This window comes from Protopterus annectens, chromosome 13.part0 (genome assembly GCF_019279795.1).
Source record: "Protopterus annectens isolate FY-2018-M chromosome 13.part0, PAN1.0, whole genome shotgun sequence".
Taxonomy (NCBI): Eukaryota; Metazoa; Chordata; order Ceratodontiformes; family Protopteridae; genus Protopterus; species Protopterus annectens.
In genome coordinates, this window is record NC_056747.1 from 291,676,873 (window position 1) to 291,697,851 (window position 20,979).

General features: G+C 39.0%; 1 protein-coding gene across 1 annotated transcript in view; it reads right to left on the bottom strand.

Annotated features, from left to right (window-relative positions):
- TBXA2R (thromboxane A2 receptor) overlaps window positions 1-20,979 on the bottom strand; it is a 254,737-nt gene that overhangs the window by 192,992 nt on the left and 40,766 nt on the right. The window lies entirely within an intron of this gene.

Below are 20,979 nucleotides of genomic sequence, written 5' to 3' on the forward strand. Positions count from 1 at the left end.
GAGAATGAGAGGGAGAGAAAGTTGGATGATGTGGGGATAGTGAATCATGAAGTGCAATGAATTAGCAAGGAGGAAGTAAGGATAGCTATGAAGAGGATGAAGAATGGAAAGGCTGTTGGTCCAGATGACATACCTGTGGAAGCATGGAGGTGTTTAGGTGGAATGGCAGTGGAGTTTCTAACCAGATTGTTTAATGAAATCTTGGAAAGTGGATGCCTGAGGAATGGAGAAAAAGTGTTTTTTTACCGATTTTTAACAATAAGGGTGATGTGCAGAGCTGTAGTAACTACAGAGGGATTAAATTGATCAGTCACAGCATGAAGTTATGGGAAAGAGTAGTGGAAGCTAGGTTAAGAAGGGACATGATTATTAGTGATCAGCAGTATGGTTTCATGCCAGGAAAGAGCACTACAGATGCGATGTTTGCTCTGAGAGTGTTGATGGAGAAGTACAGAGAAGGTCAGAAGGAGTTGCATTGTGTTTTTGTAGACTTGGAGAAAGGATATGACAGGGTGCCTAGAAAGGAGTTGTGGTATTGTATGAGGAAGTCGGAAATGTCAGAGCGGTACAGGATATGTACGAGGGTAGTGTGACAGCGGTGAGGTCTGCGGTGGGAGTGATGGATGCGTTTAAGGTGGCGGTGGGATTACATCAAGGATCAGCTCTGAGCCCTTTCTTATTTGCAATGGTGATGGACAGGTTGACAGACGAGATCAGACAGGAGTCCCCGTGGACCATGATGTTTGCAGATGACATTGTGATCTGTAGTGAGAGTAGGGAACAGGTGGAGGAGACCCTGGAGAGATGGAGATATGCTCTAGAGAGAAGAGGAATGAAGGTCAGCAGGACTAAGACAGAATATATGTGTGTGAATGAGAGGGAGGATAGAGGAATGGTGAGGATGCAAGGAGTAGATGTGGCAAAGGTGGATGAGTTTAAATACTTGGGGTCAATAGTTCAGAGTAATGGTGAGTGTGGAAGAGAGGTGAAGAAGAGAGTACAGGCAGGATAGAGTGGGTGGAGAAGAGTGTCAGGAGTGATTTGTGACAGACGAGTACCAGTAAGAGTGAAAGGGAAGGTCTACAAGAGGGTAGTGAGACCAGCAATGTTATATGGGTTGGAGACAGTGGCATTGACAAAAAGGCAGGGGTTAGAGCTGGATGTGGTAGAGTTAAAGATGTTAAAATTTGCACTGGGTGTGATGAGGGTGGACAGGATTAGGAATAATTATATTAGAGGGTCAGCCCAGGTTGGAAGGTTTGGAGACAAAGCCAGAGAGGCAAGATTACATTGGTTTGGACATGTGCTGAGGAGGGATGCTGAGTATATTGGGAAAAAGATGCCAAGGATGAAGCTACCAGGTAACAGGAAGAGAGGAAGGCCTAAGATAAAGTTTATGGATGTGGTGAGAGAGGACATGCAGGTGGTTGGTGTGATAGAGAAAGATGCAGAGGACAGGAAGAAATGGAAACAGATGATCCACTGTGGCGACCCCTAATGGGAACAGCTGAAAGAAGAAGATGATGGGGTGGTCCTAACCAATTTAGGTGTTTTAATGCTATACACTGTCAGGTTCTGAAAGGGGTATTTGCTGCAAATGTAGCCACTTTATTATAGCGTTGTTCAAGTGTTGCTTTTTGTGATGTCTGAAGGTCATTAAGAACGGGAGCACCATAAAGTAGTGAGGGGAGGAGGTAAGTAGTGGCAGGGGCAATTTTAGTTGACTGGTGAGAAAGTTATTGGCAACATAAAGCATTCATAGTTTTTGGTGAGTTTTTTTATGAAATTTTGTGCATGCAGGTCAAATTTAAGAGCATCATCCCTAAACATTTGCTATGAATAGCGACTTCAATGGTTATATGATTAAAATAGAGGATTTTAAATTTTGTTTTTTATGAGAGCGGGATTTGGAGAAAAAAGTAGTAGTTTGTTTGGGGGGGGGGTGGGTTGCAAGTTACAAAGCCTTGTTTCAGTGGCTGTTACAGCTTCCTGAGTGATTTTTTTGGAGATGTACTAGGTTGTCTCATGTGCAAATCAGTGTGGAGTCAATTGTGTACTGTATTACAGAAGCCTGTTGTGTGGATGTGTGGAGGGTGTTGGTGAGAATGTTAAAGAGGAGGGGATCAAGGATAGGGCCTTGTGGCACACTGAGAGACAGATCCAGTGCTAGGCAACCTATATAGTTGCCTAGGACCCACTGGCTGCCATAACATTTAATTTTAATTAAGCAATTAAAGAAATTTACATTTTTCTTTAAGAACATACTCTGCATCTGTAGTCTGCGCATGCATCATACACACACAGGATATGATTTTCAGATGCACACTGGAACTTCGTTTTAGGGTTGTTTGCCATGAACTGGAGAACGTATTGGTTTCATTCTCTGCAGAACACCCTGAGTGCTGCCATGAACAGAAAGAATAGCATTCCTTCAGCAGGTACTTTTGCGTGTGTATGTTTAAAATGCCCTACTTAGGGATGGTAGATTCGATAATTAACTTGCTCAAGCTCAAACCCTGTACCTTGGCTGCACGAAACTACAGTCTTAATCTTCTACACCAGCTGCCAGGCTGTTCACTTAAAGTTGACTGAAATGTTCTTAAATGTGTGTTTGTCTTTTATTGGTTCACACATTTTGTTTTACTGCTTAATGGAAAAATCTTCAAACTACAGAGGTGCACTTTCAATGAATGTGAGTTTTAGTGCATTTTCAAGGAATATGAGCATCAAGGGAAGGCAAGTTTACTCTTACTTATTCTAAGATTGTTTTGTTTAGCAAATGGGCATCAATTTTTGTGCTATAGAATTTGAAAGTAGTGTTAGCAGCAGAACAGGTAGCATATTTGCCTTTGGTGTAAAAGGCTGTTGGTTCTACTCCCACACCACAGATGGACTGCTGGTACTACAGTGCACTTTAAGGGGGGGTACTTGCACCTCTGTAAGTGTCGTCCTTTAGATAAGATGTTAAACTGAGGTCCCATCTGTCTGCATTAATGATAGGTGCTGTGAGATATTTTAACACCCACCTGCACTATCAAAAAAGAGTAGGGAGACGTTCTCAAATGCCCTGGCCAAACTTTCCCTGGTAATAAAAATACCACTAATGACCTTCTCTGAAAAGACGCTACTAGCCTAGTGGGACTTACTTGGTCAACAAAGGATATCTGCATTAAAAGTGTTAAATTAAATCCATTTCTCTGCTTTCATTTCAAAAGTAAAGAAGAAAACAGTATGCATGCTGACAGTTTTGTTTTTTGGTAATTGGGGGGAGAGAAACAAGTAATATCACACTAAAATGGCTGTGGGGGGCCTGGTCCAGTCCCCTGCCTACGGCTCCATTTGACTTTGATCTGGCTGTGGGTATACAGGTGGTGACAGGTAGGTATGGAGAGAGGGTAGAGCACCATTTCACTGACCGATACCTATTGGACAAGTACCTTTTGAACCATAGAAGGGTGGGATGAGCTAGAACTAATGAGGACATTTGAAGCAGAAGTTTGTTGTGGTAAACTGTGTCAAAGGCTTTGGACTAGTCTAGAAATAAGGAGAGGCATTTACCATTATCTCTAGCTTTATTGACAGTATCTTAGAAGTGCAGTGTTAGTAATATAGGAGGGATAGGAGTCATTTCTGCAGGAGATAATTTAACAATTGTTTTAGAGTACACTTTTTTATTATTTTGAAAGAGGGGTGATAAGATTGCTATAGGTCTTATGTAGGTGATGTCTGCTGAATGCCTCTTCTGCAGCTACAATATACATTAATGCATTAGCTGTGGCTAAATGCGAGTGTTCACTTGCTTCACACATTTACCATATTTGCAATGTGTATTCAATTGTCATGCATTAACTGTAGCTACAATAATAACACATTAGCTGTGGCTAAACATGAGTGCTCACTTGCTTCACACATTTACTATACTCGCACTGTATATTCAGATGTCATGCATTTGCTTTACCTGGTGTTCATTTTTTCACACATTCACAGTACTTGCACTCATTTGCATTTCCATCATGCTTTTACTCTACTTTTACATGTACTCACTTTTATCAAGCATCTGCTTTGTCTACACACATGCATTTTCGTACATGTGTTTACCATGCATGCAATTACATGCATGTTATTAATACTGGTGAAGAATTGTACTGGTCCAAGGACCGAACCTTGGGGGACTCCTGCCCTGAAGTATCTTTCTGGGGAAGAATAGAGAATGGTACTACTCCAAGGACCGAACCTTGGGGGACTCCTGCCCCGAAGTATCTTTCTGGAGGAGTAAGGTTGACTGCCCTGACTTTAATTGTTTAGTTCTGTAAGTTATTAGAAAACCAAGTTATTACATTATATCCAAAACTGAATAATCATAGTTCTCGTAAAATAATTTTGTGGTTAACACTTTCAAATGCCTGAGTAAGGTCTATGAAGATAGCCCCTATGACTTGACCACTTTCCATTGTGACTGTGTATATTGCTGTGTGGGTGCTATGCCTGCTCTGGAAGTCGTGTGATGTTGAGAGTCTGGTATGAGGCTATATTTGTTACACGTTCTTCTATCAGGATATACTGAAATGTTTTTCTAAATCTTTTGTGATAGGGCATAATGGAAAGATGAAGCAAAAGTCAGGGGGAAGGCAGAGTTGGGTTTTTGGGGTCAGATATTATAAGAAAGTACTTAAATTGAGAGTTTTTTTAATTTAATAATAATTTAAGGAAAAATATTATGTTCATAGGTAGGTACTAGGCTATCTGCCTGAGGGCATTTATAAGCCTAGTCAGAGTGTGTCAACTTTCTCTGCCCCATTGATTAATTAACTGATCCTCTGTCAAGCAGAGCCAATGAAGTGATCCCAGGGGTGTATTTTCTGTTACCCATCCATTCATCAAGGTTTCTCTTTAAGAGTGTTAGTGAGGGGCTCTGCCTGATGTAATTTGGAATTTTGTTCCAAAGCATGGGGAGTCTCTGTGACAGGAATCTATTCCTCCAGCATGTTCTATTTATTGTTGTGGCAAGGTTTAGCTCACTAGAGCGCGTGGCTCGCAGTGACTTGGATTTCTTTAGGTGGAGTATGTCCATAAATTCTGAGTTGGAAATGGCTTTGTAAGTCAAGCAGAGATCACCTCTGAGTAAGCGATATGCCACTGAGAACAGCCAGAGTTTTTCAGTTGGGCCGCATAGGACATATGTTTGAGGCCAGTAATCCACTTGGTGAGGTACTTTTGTGGTCTTTCCAGCTATTGGAAGTGTCTGTGAGGTACATCCCAAATGGGGCATTGTACTCTATTATGGGTCTAATGAGTGACGAGTAGAGGCGCACTATAACCTCTATTTCTAGATGCAAACTCTTTAGTAATTAGATGGGCCACATAGAAGGATTTCCTAACTACTTTGGCAATATGATTGTCAAAGGAGAGATTTACTATCTACCTCGGTCCCCAGAACTCTTATTGCCTCTTCTGTATTAAGGGGGCTGCCACCTATGTGGTAATTCGTGGGTGTTTTGTTTTTCCCAAACGGGATGACTATGCATTTTTTGGCATTTAGCTTGAGGTCATGACTTTGACACCAGGTGTCCGTCTCAGTAAGGCCTTTTTGGAGGATGTCCATGTCAGCCGGAGAGTCAGTTATGGCTCCCAGTTTGCAGTCATTGGTGAACTTGGGTTAGCCATAGTCCTCCTGTGTTGGCCTGGATTTCTGAGAAGTATATGCTGAACAGTAGGGGTCCCAGGACCAAGCCTTGCGGGACACCACTTGTGACTAGTTTAGAGTCGGACCTGGAGCCCGCTATTCTTACTGTGTGAGTTCTGTCTGTAAGCCAGTTGGCAAACTCATCTCATGAAGTAGGGATTTATGTTCAGGCTGGTGAGTTTTTCTGTAATACCAGAGTGAGGAATAGTATCGAAAGCCTTGGCATGGTCAAGGTAGGCTGTGTGAACCAGCTTTCCCTCGTCTATGGCCTTGGTGACTGTCTCGAAGAAGTCAACCAGGTTTAGTAGGGATGATCTGCCCTTAACAAAGCCAAACTGAGTCAGGATCAAATGTTTGGAGGTTCCCAATGTCTTTGTTAATGAGTTCCATGATGATGCACTCCATAGCCTTGCAGACCAGGCTAGTCAGGCTTATGGGGTGATAGTTACCAGGGTCATTTGTGGCCCCTCCTTTGTGGAGAGGAATAACCATTGCTGTGCGCCATTCTATGGGCATGTAGCCTGTGGAGAGGCTGAGGTTGAACAGCGTGTTTAGGTGGGGGGTTAGTTTGTTCTGTAGTTCGTGCAAGACGCAGCCTTGGACACTATCTGGTCCCATTGACGCTGTATTTTTGGCTTTTGAAAGGGCTGTTTTCACCTGTGCATCTGTGATTTTTGGGATACTACACTTTTCTGGTATTGTTGTGGGCCCTTTTGAAGGTGAGAGGGGGTGAAGTTTGCAGGCAGCCACGGTGGTGCAGTGGTTAGCATTGTTGCCTCACAGCAAGAGGTTCTCTGGTTCGATCCTCGGCTGGGGTGCCTTCTGTGCGGAGTCTGCATGCTCTCCCTGTGGTAACGTGGGTTTCCTCCTGGTGCTCTGATTTCCTCCCACATTCCAAAGACATGCTGCAGGTGGATTGGACACTCTAAATTCGCCCTAGGTGTAAGTTTGTGTGTGTGTATGTGTGCCTTCTGTGGAAGGTTGGGCGCCGGGCTGGCAACTCGACATTGTAAAACTCCACTGCCAATCATGAGCGGACAGGTAATCCGCTATGGCGACCCCTAACTGGGAAAAGCCGAAAGAAGAAGAAGAAGGGGGTGAAGTTTGCACTGAATCTATCTGCCAGGATGTTGGCAATATCAGTAGGTTCAGTTTATTTTGTGCTATTTTGCACTAGTTCAGTGCATATCTGCGAGTTGCTACTTAGATTCTTAACATAGCTAAAGAAGGCTTTGTGGTTATCTTTTGAATCTTTAGCTATTTTTCTTTCGATTTCATGAGGGACCTTAGTTTCTTACTGATACGGGATGTCTTTCCTTCTTGGGATTTGCTTTTTTTCTGAACTAGTTTCCTCCTTCTATTGTATAGCCTGTTTATGGCTGGGGTCCACCAAACTGGTTTCCTTCTCTTAGAGGAGTGAGTCTTGGTTTTGCTAGGGATGGCACGATCCATGCATCCTTGTAGGTGCTCATAGAGTGCACTTGTAAAGGTTTCTGCATCTTAGACATTGTTATCCTTTAGCGTGGGGGCTGTGAAACTTACCACCTCTGTCTTAAGTAAGGTGAAGTTTGCTTTAGAAAAGTTTTCTACTGTGGTTTCCTTAGTTGGGGAAGGTGGTGGGATGTGGACATCCAGAGTGATTAGCTTATGGTCTGATCTAACCAGTGACGGGTTGACCTCCGGTGTGGAACACCTGTCGCCCATGTTGGTGATGACCAGGTCCAACATGTTTACACCTCTGGTAGTGGAGTTTACCAGCTGATCCAGGGCATTTGAGTTGATGAATTCCAGGAAGCGCTGGGCCTGAGAGTTTGTACTCAAGTAGTTTTCTCAGTGAATGGTAGGGTAATTGAAATTGCCCAATATCAGGGTGTTCGGTAGGATCTTCATGTTTTCCAGTGTCTCCAGAAAGGTGGAGTGGTCGTCCTGGGTCATGGAGGGTGATCTGTAGCAGGCCACAATTTGCATTGCAGATTTGCCCAATGTTAATTGCACATGGATGATCTCAGAGGTATCATGCTGCGCCACTAACCTGGAGGTGTAGGTATCCTTGATGAATATGGATACCCCCTCCTTTTGTGTTTCAGTCTGTGTTCTGTGGCCAAAATGTGTGGTATGAGTTGTAGCCTGGTAGTGCTGGGGTGCTCTCTGGAGCCTTGAACCAGGTTTCAGTTACTGCACAGATTTCGACGTTCTCCATACTGAGGAGTGCTTCGAGCGTGTGTATTTTGAGATTTAAACTCCTAGCGTTGAGTAGCATAACCCTCAGTTTTTTGTTAATTGTGCTGTTTACAGAGGTGGGTTTGACCTTTGAGCCTTGCCTAAAAAAGGCACTATGGGGGCAGCAAGAGTCTTGGCCAGTATTCGAAAGCCTAGGGGTGACAGTTGCAAGCCATCTCTTGCAAAGCAACATGACTTGTCAAGCATGTCGTCCCAGGCTGACAGACATTGGATCCCCTTTGAATGACACCAGAAGCTTAGCCAGTTGTTGAAATTGATCATTTTTTTCTTTATACTGCGGTATCATTCTTGGTGAGGGTAGAATGCTACTCAGGGTTATACCAGCCTGGGCTACATGATCAGAGATCTCTGACAATTTTTTAGCGCATTGGTGCATAATTTCAGAAAAGTGGGGGTATATTGTTGGAGTTAGATTTTCTTATCCAGTTTCCCAAGGCAATTTTTCTCCTTAGCAGTTAACTCCCTAAAGCAGAAGGTATATCCAAGAAGAATATTATGTGAGATTGGGATCTGATCCACAGTGGAATCAGTTGTGGTATGGGGTCCACAGATGGTTGTACATGAGGGCTGAATATTGATCTGCAAGGTCTGTGTAGTTCATAGAGTGGTTTGAGTTGGAAAATGAGGGGAATATAAGTAAAATATGTATTTTGGCTAATAGTTGTGTCCTTAATTATGTTGATTTGGCTTCCTTGATTTCAAGTTTACATCTTTTTCTGAGTGATATACAGTGTATGTTAGTGGCCATCCGCTATTTATAGGTGCTATTTCTCTCTCTGTGCCATTAAGTATTAATTATTTGAAAGAAAGGAGATCCCACTTAAAAGTGGTTCACAGATACACATATAATAAATTCATGTTCCTTGGGATAGTAATAAAATCATATAACACACTGCATCATTTTGAAATTAGTATGTGTTATACTAACATCAGTAAAACTGATATTTTACTAAATCTGTTAAAATAATTTAAACTTGTACAGCATTGCATCATCTCATTTATCTACTACTCAATCAGTTTAATAATTTTCGAACATTGTTTGATAGTGTATTTCAAATGGAAAAATTACCAAGAGTTTTGAAAATACGGCATTCTGCTATGATCTTTGTTTGAGGAATGTGTAGACCTGCTTCCTCTATCCATGCAAGATGAATAAATATTTAAACATTTGGAATTAGCCTTCAAACAGTGATATTTGCATGTCTGAGGGTTCCTAGAATTCAAGTAGATTACTTTATTACTAAAAGGTACAAAAATATCCTGAACAAAATGTTTAATTCAGTGGGACATGTGGGTGGACCCTGAAGACAAAAGTGGAAGGATGGGAAAGCCAACTCAAGCAGCAAGCTCCCCGTCCACTGGAGATGAACTACAGAATGGCTTTTTTTAATATATTCTAACTAAAACTAAAGGTTTGAAGTAAATGCTACAAAGGTATATACAAATAACAAAAGTAGATTCACCAAAGAGGGTACCACACTAAATGAACATTCCAGTGCTGTATAAGTGTGTACAGATGAGAACACTAAACTTGAATTGCTGCACTGAAGGGTTGGGAGGGTGGCTTAATGGTTAAGGTGTTTGCCTTACAAACACAAGGTGCAGGGTTTGAGTCTCACAAGGGATAATTGGCTAAGCTTAAAATGGCTCGCAAGGGCAGTTAGCTTAGTACTAATCTATGAACCTATGAAGCAAAGACTGGACAGCACGAAACCCCAGTTACTGGATTAGGAAAATTGTGCCTATGCCCATCCTAAGATCCTGAAGACTAATGGGGTACCATTTCATCAAAGGGTCACAGCTGTTTGCTGATTATAAGATCTTTCCTTGAAAAATGGTCTGATATAATAAAGATATCAAGTTAGATGGGTCTATTCTGCCAGGAAAGCCCACTCTGGAGGTCTGCATGCACCAAGACCCATCATTATCAGATTTTAGTCTTTTTTTCAGAGAGAAAAAATGTTTACATAACTTTGGAAACCTGAAAAAACTGATGTGTGGTGATACCACATATTTGTTGATCATAACTTTTCATTACCAACTCATAAAAAGCATTTTACTGATTGTTGCAGTTTAAGCTACTATACCCAGCAACTTCGAAGATTTCTTTGTGTGTTGGCCAAAATCTGTTCAAAAGCTGTTCAAATACTTGGTTAGCAGTTGTACACTGGGCAGCAAAATAAATCTTGGCCAGTTATGAAAGACAGGCCTGCAATGAACAAGTTTTTATGACTGAAAGAGGAAGTTTGATACAGCCCTTATTCATTATTTAATGGCAACTGGCTCTATAAGAGGGAGTGAACAAACTGCTATGACTATGCAGCCTAGAGTGAAATAGCATCAGTCAAGGTATCCATATGCTAGCATTTGTCTGCAACTGTTACTGGGGAGAACCATAGTGGTTATATATACCTCATTTGTTTTTTTTTACCCCATTTTTTCCTTTCAGTTATTTTCTCTGCACACTTTCAAACTAAGGTGTCAGCTTATTTTAATAATGTGATAATTTTGCTGGTAAAGACAACTGTACATTATTTTCTAAAGAAATTTATTTTTTTAAAGACAAATATTAGGATTATAGTTCATTATAAAACTGACCCACTGTAGTTAAACTTCCTGACAAGACCAGTGGCTTGAAGATGACTGACAGCATATTTGCTGGACTTGTCACAAGCATCACCATACATAGAGTTCTGTCCAGAGGGTACATCAGTAAACCTATATGAGGGATGAAAAGGTCCATTCTGACTACTGAGGAAGCTTTTATTTGTCCATGACAGGTAACATGGACACCCATCTTTGAAACCTGAAAATGAACTGGCAATATACCACTACTCCCAGACTGTTAATAGTTATCTAAAGGCATGTGGAGGTGTTATGGTGTTGCCAATTCAATTCCTTTACGTATATTACTGAAGTATCAAAATATCTGAAGAGGTATGTATACCTATGGAGCGTAAAGTGAACTGCATCACCTTTTAGTGAATATAACCAATTTATTCCTGTGTTAAATTTGAATATTATAACTTATGCTCCACTAGATGTACTTAGAGTTAATCAATGTTTCCCTAAAAGGGGCAGATTATGTTTTTACAGCAAGGTTAATGTTCACCGTTACTCGAGATCACATTTTTTGTTTCTTGGTTTGTTTCACTATTTTGTGTACAACTTCTGTTAGTAGCCAGTATGAGATCTTTAGAGAGAATTGATGGGGTGAGCAGAATGAGAGGAAAACTATGCAGAAAATACAGGGAAACTGATTCATAGTAGAGTGTTGTTGTTGTGTCTTTCGGCTTTTCCCAGTTAGGGGTCGCCACAGCGTAACTCCGGTCCACTAATGATTGGCAGTAGATTTTTACATGCCGAGTTGCCAGCTCTGACGCACAACCTTCAATGAAGGTATGCCCATTCACGCACATCTCCACACAGAAGACACTCTAGCTGAGAATTGAACAGGACAACGTCTTACTGTGAGGTGATAATGCTACCGCAGCACCACCACCACAGTTTTTCATAGTAGAGTGCAATGCCTAGCAATTTTGCTGCTATATAACAGAATGAAATACTGTGTGGGACTGAATTGTATAATGATGAACGGACAGACTTGGCCCAACCAAGGACTTTAAGTAGTATCTGACATGCAAGAAGGAAAGAGCCCCAAATAATTTTACTTAGATCAAACCCTAGCAGTGTATGAGGTCCTCCCGCTGGAGCAGCACAGTGAAACCTTGATAACTCCTCAGGCAACCACAAAGAAAGCAGAATGAGAGACTTTTCCTCCTGCTATGCCTTACTGTAAACTGCACAGTTGAGTTATCCCTTTGAAGGTATGACAGGAAAAATGCATCTGATGGGTTTTATTTATTGAAATTAAATAAGGAACAGAGGAGATGGTTAGGGCTGAAATGTATACTATACTAGGATGAAAACATTGCTTTCCCACGATAACTTGGAATGTGTATGACAAAAGCATGTGGTCATTCATGGAAAGTGATATCTGTCAGGTTTGTGGCATCCAGTGGCAAAAGAGAATATATGGAATAAAAAGCAGCTGTGCCCTCCTTGGAATTAGATGGAGGGCATCTGTATAAGTTTCTTGTTTGTGGTGCTAACTATTTAGTGGTCATTATACTTCATTTATCTTTATGACCAAAGACAAGTTAGGAGAAAGTCATTTATCATTCAATGACAATCATCACTTGCACAAGTACTGTGCTGTTTTGTTCTTCTTTCTATTATTATAACATGGAAGGCTTCTCTTGGTGTTTTACTATGGTTGCCATTGACAGGGCAATCTAATTCGCTAACCCTGCACTTCTAGGGTCCAAATGGAGAGATGAAATTAGTAATTAGCAAGAAAAGAAGAGTAATACTTCTGGAACTAAATTCAGCATCTAGTCTTGGTGAGTATTTCATGTGGTAGAGCCTGTTTATACAAAATCTCACCAAGATGACATTGCTATGTAGACTGCATTGTCTATAGCATATAACATGGAGAAAGGCAAGATACAGGTCTCCAGATAAAAAAAGTGTCCAGACCTGGTATATACACTGGTACCAGGACTGAAAAAAGACAGTGCAGAATAGTCATATGGAACAAAGGATCATTTGTTGTTAAATAAAGCCATAACAGAGAAGTTTAAAGGGAGACGAATCTAAGCATGGCATGGAGAGATTACAAAAAAAAAAAATTGACAGCATTTGCAGTTGGAGCTATGACAAAGCAGACATCATCCAAAGAGAAAAAAAATCAAAGATGGATAATTCCAGGGCAATTTCTCTGTCACTGTTGCTGTTCAGTCTTGCCCTTAATCCATTAAGCTATTTGCTAAACATAATAGACTATGGTTGCAATTTGGCTCTCAGAAACCAGCCCTGTTTAAAGACAAAGTACCTGCTTTTAAAACTGTATAGTTCGTGAGAGGAGGAGTTGAAAGCATGGCTACAAATGGTTAAAACTTTCTCAGATTTTATAACAATGTCATTTCATCTTGATTAATGTACTAAAGCAAGATTTAAAACAGAAATGCTGCAATACCAAGAAAATATTAACTTGGGACAGAATGTGATATAGAAGAACTTGAGCAGGAGGGTGTGTATAAATATTTAGGAGTGAAAGAAAGATCTGCAATAAACACGAACACATGAGAATAAAACTCAATATAAGAATATTTCAGAAGACTAAAACTAATATTGAAAACTGCCTTGACATCTAGAAATAAAGTTCAAGCTATAAACCAGTTTGCTGTTTTTGTTCCAACTTACAGTTTTCAGGTGACTGACTGGACCTAGAAAAGTACTGGACAAGATGGACCGATAAACACTTATTATATGATATAAAAATCAGTATATACCAAGAGTATATATATTCCCTGCTCTGAATCAAGTATGGAAATCCTCAAAATTGATTACATTTATAGATCTGCATTTATATGACTCCATGCATATCTGCTGACTTCAACACATCCATAGTGAAAGTTTTAAACCTGAGCAAGACATGTCTAAGAGGTCTAAGATGGAAGAAGAATTTTGATGTGATAAGGAACTGGAAATCAAACTAGAATTAGACAACAAAAAAATCAGACAGGAACTGAATGTGCCAAAAAATATGGAAAGAATATGTAAGGAAAAAGATAAGATAAGAAGGAAACAAAACTGGAAATCCATAAATATAGTGACAAGTAGAAAGATCTTATGGAATAACCTCTCACTGACCATGGTTTGATGCAAGAATAGTTAAGGAGAAGTGAATTGAAACCAAAAGATGAAAGGTTAATATTGGTGGCCCAGGACAGTGGACTACATACATATTGGTTTAAGAAGTCCATTGAACATGTGAGAGAAACAAACAAATGCATGTCCTGTAAAACAGAAATGAAACAGTTGCACATCTTGTTGCTGGGTGTAACACATTAATGGCAGAGGGACTGTATACTGAAAGGTACAATAATGTGGTAATGTTGTTGCACAGGGATTGTGCAAACACTACGATATAGAAGCAACTGAGAAGTATTGGAAATGTGAACCACAAAGCATTATAGAGAATAATAAAGTTATATCACATGGGATCACCCATTACCAACAGTTAAAAAAATAGATGCAAGGAAACCAGAATGTAGTAGTCCATAAAAACAAGACAAAAAGTAGCACTGATCATTGAAATTGCTACACCCAATGATTATAGTGTCTTATGTACAGAGACTCTAAGTCATAAAATAGCAGGATATGTAGGCAGAAATGAGAGCAATGTGGAAGAAAAATACCCAGGCCTATTAAAAAAAAAAATTACAGTCATGCTTAGATATGCTACCAGTACATGTAACGCCATGAGAGTCAGTTATGGGCACATTCTGGGTCCTGAGAAAAATTGAAACAATACTAAGTTCATGAATTGTACCCTGACTTAGGAATGGGGTCCATTCCCATCACCCATCAGAAACCCAAAGACTTGGAGCAATTAAACCAAAAGAATCAATAATGACTGTGGGTGAACCAGCTAGCAAGAGATAATTAGGTCCAGGAATTTGTAATTTAGAGACGTAGCTGCTGTGAGTAGGGGTGATAATACTAATCCATTCTAGAGTACAAAATACTGGGATACTTTTTTTTTTTTTAATGCTAACATGAAATGTTAATGGGTTAACTTAATTCAATAAAAAGAGTACTACAGTGTTGATATTAACAATGACAAAAAACATATTTAAATGAAAAAAAAAAACATGAAACTGCAAAATATGGGAGTAATTTAGGAGTAAGGAAAGAAAAAAAAAGTTTAGGAGTAATGAAAGAAAAAGAAAAGAAAAGAAAAAAAAATCCCCCTTTCTTGTCTTTTTATATTAAGTTGTGTTTTACTCTCTAATATTGCCTTTTCACATATTAATCCTGCTATAAACATGCCATTTTTGTATTCTCTTATGTAATGTATATTCACTTTTATTGGTCTCTATGTCAAATTAATTTTTAAAATATGTATTCTTACGTACTATTTTTGTTTTCAATTTTACAATAATGCTTTAGTGGAGCTTTTCTCCCCGGGCCTCTACTGAAAATGGACATATATCCAGTTAGACTAGCCCGGTCAACAAATGTAAAATAAAAAATAAAATAAAGTAAGCTTTAGTTCTCAGAATAGTAAAAGATGAGTAATCATTTTAGAAGCTAGAAACTTGCAAACTGAGGTAAAGAAGCAATCACAAGGTCCCCAGGGCTTTTGTGTAACCATTAATGGCTACAGTGGAGCACTTTCAACTTCTGCAGCCACAGCATTTACCCCTTCCATGTCTAGCAAGGTAAATCATGGTTTACATACTGGGATTTGTGGTAAGACCAATTATTATATTAAGCAAATGGAAACTAGTGATAGAGGTTGGTGAAGCAGGGCCCAAATATCAGGTTATCTGCCACTGAAAATGTTTTTTTCCCCCTACTATGTCAGATAGCTGGGTCTAGATGATATTTGGATACTATGAGACCCTGAGAGGGCATTAGAGGGATACTTGCACAAGAATAGGGGATGGTCAAGACTAGATAAAGTTTTCATGTAAAATGAGTAGTTGAAGGTTCTTAACCTTTAACCTGAAGGCCAAGTACAACTAAATTTAACAACGATGACAATTTGAAGATATACTGATGAATGTTTATTTTGGCAGAGAGCTGCATTAAAGGAATTTTTATTTGTAAACTCATTGCTTCATTGGAATTTGGTAGCATGGGGGAGATTGCTAAAGAACTCAGAGTGACACTTGGAATCCTTGGGGATTTCTATGTATCTCTATGAATGCCATGGACTGATGACCTCCAGATGACCTCAGGTAATTATTTTTGGAACAACTGAAGCTACCAGAAATACCTGAAGATCTAGTCTATGTCTCAAGAAAAATTAAAATAAATTTTGAAATTGCAGTTTGACAGGACATCCACTGAAAATGATGAGATGCCTGTCAAAGTATAGAAATGGGGGGGGGGGGAGTACTGATATGGACCCAATTAATGAACCAGCTGTTACAAAGTCAGTAGATAACAACATCTTGGTGCAATGTGGTCATCTTAGCTACACTAAAAAAGGAGAAAAATCCATTGCTTAATCCTACAACAGACCCATTTCTGTACTGAAATATTTATAGTCACTTTGGCTAGAAGACTTAGCCAGAGTTTACTGGGACTGGCACATGTTAAAGAGTGAGTGTTTAGGGGCTGGCAGAAGACTTTTAATGATATTTTAAGAATGGTGAAGATGATTAATGATGCATAAAATTCTGACAATGTGTTAATTGTGGTGTAAGCTTAAGATACTGAGAAATGGTTTAATTGGGAAGCATCTATTTGCAGTACTTTTAAAAATGAACTTTCTGTTAATTTTTACATAGCTACTATAGATATCTACTCTGGAGATACAGCAAAGGTTAAAATATTTGTTAATCTTTCCAAGAAATTTAGTTCATTTTGTGGAATGTGCTAAAGCCGTCTCCTTTCTCCTTTGTTGTCTGTTCTTTATTTGCTGCCTATTGCAGTGATGATTAAATAATCAAATATTCAATACTTTATAGATGTGGACATTCACAGCTAAATACTGCAATATTTGCTTATGATGTTCTTATAATACTGGTCCACCCCCAACAAGATATTCCCAAATTATCAGACCTTCTTCAAATTGTTGGAACAAGTTCTGGACATAAAACTGCTACACCTAATATCAGGCACTCAGTGATAAATTAAGTACTGGGAAAGATCTTGAGAAGGCATACCCCCAACTGTCAGACAAAATATGAAAGTATCAGGGTTTATAGCTCACAGATACAGTTAAACAATCAGCTCAGTTATCATATAAAAAGCATGAAATGGAAGGGACTAATATTAGACATAGATCAGTGGCTAAAGGTTTTACAGTCATTTGTGTTGTCCCATATACCCCACATGACTCAGTCCTGTGTTAATCAAGCTGAAAAAGTAAATGAAAGAATACATATGAGATGGTTATGCATAGCTCAGTAGCAAATAGGGACAGGGACCTGACTCCTGTAAATAGGGTCCAATTAGAGGCCCCAACAAGGAGAGTCCAGGTAGGAAGGAGAGATATGAAGGGGCATGACCTACTTACCTCCCATATGGTGTGGTAGCAGTTCATGTGCACTCAGGGGTACACTGGGTAGTGTTTTCCACCTGGTGGAGACTGGAGAGAAAATGTCCCTCATGGCAAATGAGGAGATACCTTCCCCAGGCAGCCCACTGCATACCTCTCAATGGTGTCTAGCTGGGTGCATGCCTGTTAGGGATAGGGAAAGAAAACAAGAAAGTACCCTTAAGAGTTGATCAAGTTGTTTGGGACTTGGGAACGTATGTGGACAGTGACCTAACTTTTGACCAATTTGTATCTGCTGTTGTAAGAATTTATTTTTATTTGTATAGCTTACAAATAAAGGGATTGTGTTTAGATCTAGGGATGTCATTGCCCCCTTTTATACAGCTCCCATTAGGCCAGTCATGAATATAATACTCCCTTTGACATTATCTGTCCAGCCACATGCAACTAATAGAACACCCACAGACATACCTTATTAAAAGGCCTGAACAGAAATATCCTACATGGACTGACTCAAAACCCTGTTACTGCACTCTGTATCCTACAGACTGCTAAGAGGTGACCTGTGTTTGGCATAGAAGGCATCCTACAACCCATTACTGATGGATTTACTGCACATCAGCAAGTCAAATGGCATCAGAAATACTCTGTCTAGGGATCGAAACCTCTTCTGGAAGATCAAAAGAACAGTTTGGAGGGACAGGTATATCTCACAGAGGATACAGCTGCAGTGGAACAGATTCCACATCCACATAAAATAATGTTCATCCCTGTCCAGATTCAAGCACAACTTAGACCTATGGATAGAAAACAAAACATTTACTCTAGGACTGCCCACTGTACTACTAATGGACAGAGGCAGATCCTAAAAGCTTTATCCCGTGCATGGGCCTGTTCAAATTACCTATAGCATGATCCCAGTTATTCTCATTAGGGGTAATATATAGTTGTCAACCATGGGGTGGTTAAGGGGCAATCTATAACCAAATGAGGTAGGTTATTTTGAGCACAAAAAGGGAAACTGGCTAGGCTTAAAATGTCTCACATGGGCAGGTAGCCTATTACTTACTATGAATCTGTACATGCGAACCAACACTAAAGGCTGCCAGAATGACGTATCCTTCCAGTTGACCTTTGTTCTGGATCTGGAATATAAATGGGTTGATTGGCTGGGATGGTGCTGATGGTTGACATCCTGTTGGTTAGTCAAGAATGAGTGGTGTCCTGCCTTAAAGGCAGGAGGGGAATTAGGATTCCAAATATACCAGCACATCTGATGGTGCTCTGTACACTATAGTTAAGATTTAAAATTATCATGTTTCCACATGGAAAAAGATGCTTTATTTAGAAAGCTGTCATTACAAATTGATTTGAGAAAAACATTTCACAGGGGTAGCTGGAGTCCAGATAACCTACAGATGATAGAAACTATTAGGTGAGAATTAAAGAGGTCCTTCAGTTCTGGTTCACTGAAGTCATGATTCCAAAACTTTTGCTAGATGTAAGACTAAAAAGTAAAATCACAAATTGCACACAGCTTTTTTTGTTTGTTTTGGAGTTGGAAGCAATCCCAAATTCATTTAAAGTATTGGAATCAAACATAAGGAAATTCCATGCTGTCCTGGGAGGAAGCTTGGATGAGGTTTTAATTGCCACAGGGGATGCAAATGAATTTCAGTTTTCTTGTCAGGAAAATTAACACATCGAGTACTTACACCCCTATGGTAAAAACCAGACCAGAGATGTTTAACCTGATTATGGAAATTAGTAATGGGAAGATATATAAGAAAGGATGGATATGGAAAGCTTAACATGCTGTTTATTTTAAAAGAGTCAGTAGTAAAAAATAAAAGGTTAAAAGGCAAAGGACGGATGTTATGTGGGACTGAAATTTCGAGGTAGAGTTGAACACAAGTCTTTCTCTTTTGGAAAGTTACCCACCAAGGCATGCAGATTTAGAAAATTCACCTTCAAATATTTACATGCCAGATAGATTACAGGGGATATATGTAACTGAATCCAAGTTGTTAGAGATTTGGGTTAGGAAGGTAGGCGATTTGCTTCATGTAATAATGACTTGTTTAGGGTTAGATATTTTCAGATGGGAGATGTAAGAAATGGTCCAGGAAGCGTTTGGATATACATGAAAATCATATCAGAGATTTATTTTAGGGTCTGGGAGAACAACAAATGAGAAATGAACATGCAGAGCATTTACTGGTGTTATATTTTTTGTTGGAAAATATAAAATAGCAAGTCACTGGAAATCTCAAGAATTGCTTTGTATAGAAGAGCTTGTTAAATTTTTTAATGGGCAATCAAGAAAAAAAAGTGTCAGAATTTTTTTTGAATAAATGGTATTTGCTGCTTCAATATTTGGACTGCATGGTTCTAGAACAGAGACACAGGGTAAAAAAAAACAGACAATGCGGGGCAACAAAGATAGACAGCAATACAGGGACCCCACTTATATCTGATCCTTATTTGTACTACATTGTATAACATTATGATATAGTTATCATATAACCAACATTACGATAAAGTTATACTACAGCAGTTGTAGTCTTTACTATATAAACTAGATTTTTTTCCTTTATTTTTAAACTTTTCCTTCACTTATCCTGTTATACTTTATCACAGGTCATGCCTTTTATAAAAGAGGTGCTTAACTAAAATAACTGTCCTACTATTTTGTAAACATCTTATTTGCATTGATTAAATAAGGCACTTCTAGTTTATTGTAACTAGGATAGCACATGGAACACATATTCTCTTGTCATATAAGTAAGACTGAGCACAGTTAAATATCTGTGACCATAAATTTGGTATTCTATTTATGTAACATTTATTGATAACTCAAACAGTTAACCAAATTTTGCTTTTATAAAAAAACGTGTTTTTAGAATATGAAAATGTAAAACTGTCAAAATTCACAGAATGACTTTAATGAAGAAGTGCAATTCAGAAGTCTTTTTGCAGTTGTTGTCATCAAACATGTAATTAAGCCTAGTGCATTACTTCCTTTTTCTGAACAAAATCATTATAATTTACATGTGAACATCTTAAACAGCACAAAGCATTATAATCTGGAATTAGTTTTCTTCTTAGTCATTTTTATTTAGCCTTAGCAAAATGGTTTGCATTTTCTTTTCCCTCATCAATATAATTATTTTTTCTTTCAACTTCCCTTGCCTTTTCAAACTGGTAATACATTCTGTTCATTTTTTTTGCATTGCAACATAATTAAGAAAATGACCCTCACCAGGACCATAGGTTTAGAAGATGAATATAGTTATACACTGATCCCAAACCTGACCCAGCAGTTATAGTCTTAGTTGACTCTGAGATATATTGAAGATTTACCCATGGTTGGTGTGGTTTAATCACGAGAGCGAAGCTCGAGTGATTAAATAAAGCCAACTGTGGATAAATTTCAGTATACCACAACCACATTGTCGGTTATTGCTATTATACAATGACATTATTTAAGAAAAAATACTTACTTTTCATAAATAATGTCTTTGTATAACAGTGTCGTGCTGTTCTTCCACGGCTGGTGGTATCCTGCTGCCTTGTTTTGATGTACTGCGGATGCGTATGGGACTTGCGTTCCTATGCATACCCAGTACATCAATGCTTTCAAAAGGAAGCAACGGAGAAAAGAAAGCCTCCATTGCTCCATTTTTGTTTTCTTTTTTTTTCTTTTTTTTTTTTTAATTAAAAAAAAATGTTTCGGCTACATTAGGGGTAGGAGAGAGAGAGAGAGAGAGAGAGAGAGTGACAGAATGGAGAAAATGCAAAGAAAATCAGGTATGTGTCTTTAGTTTTAAATAACATACCTGATTTTCTTTGTATTTCCTCCATGCTGCCTCTCTGGTATGTCCAGAGTCTGGACTATAGATTTTTTAAAATTTTTTTGTTAAAAAAAAAAAAAAAAAAAAAAGTTATAGAATATACGAATGGAAAGAAATCCAGG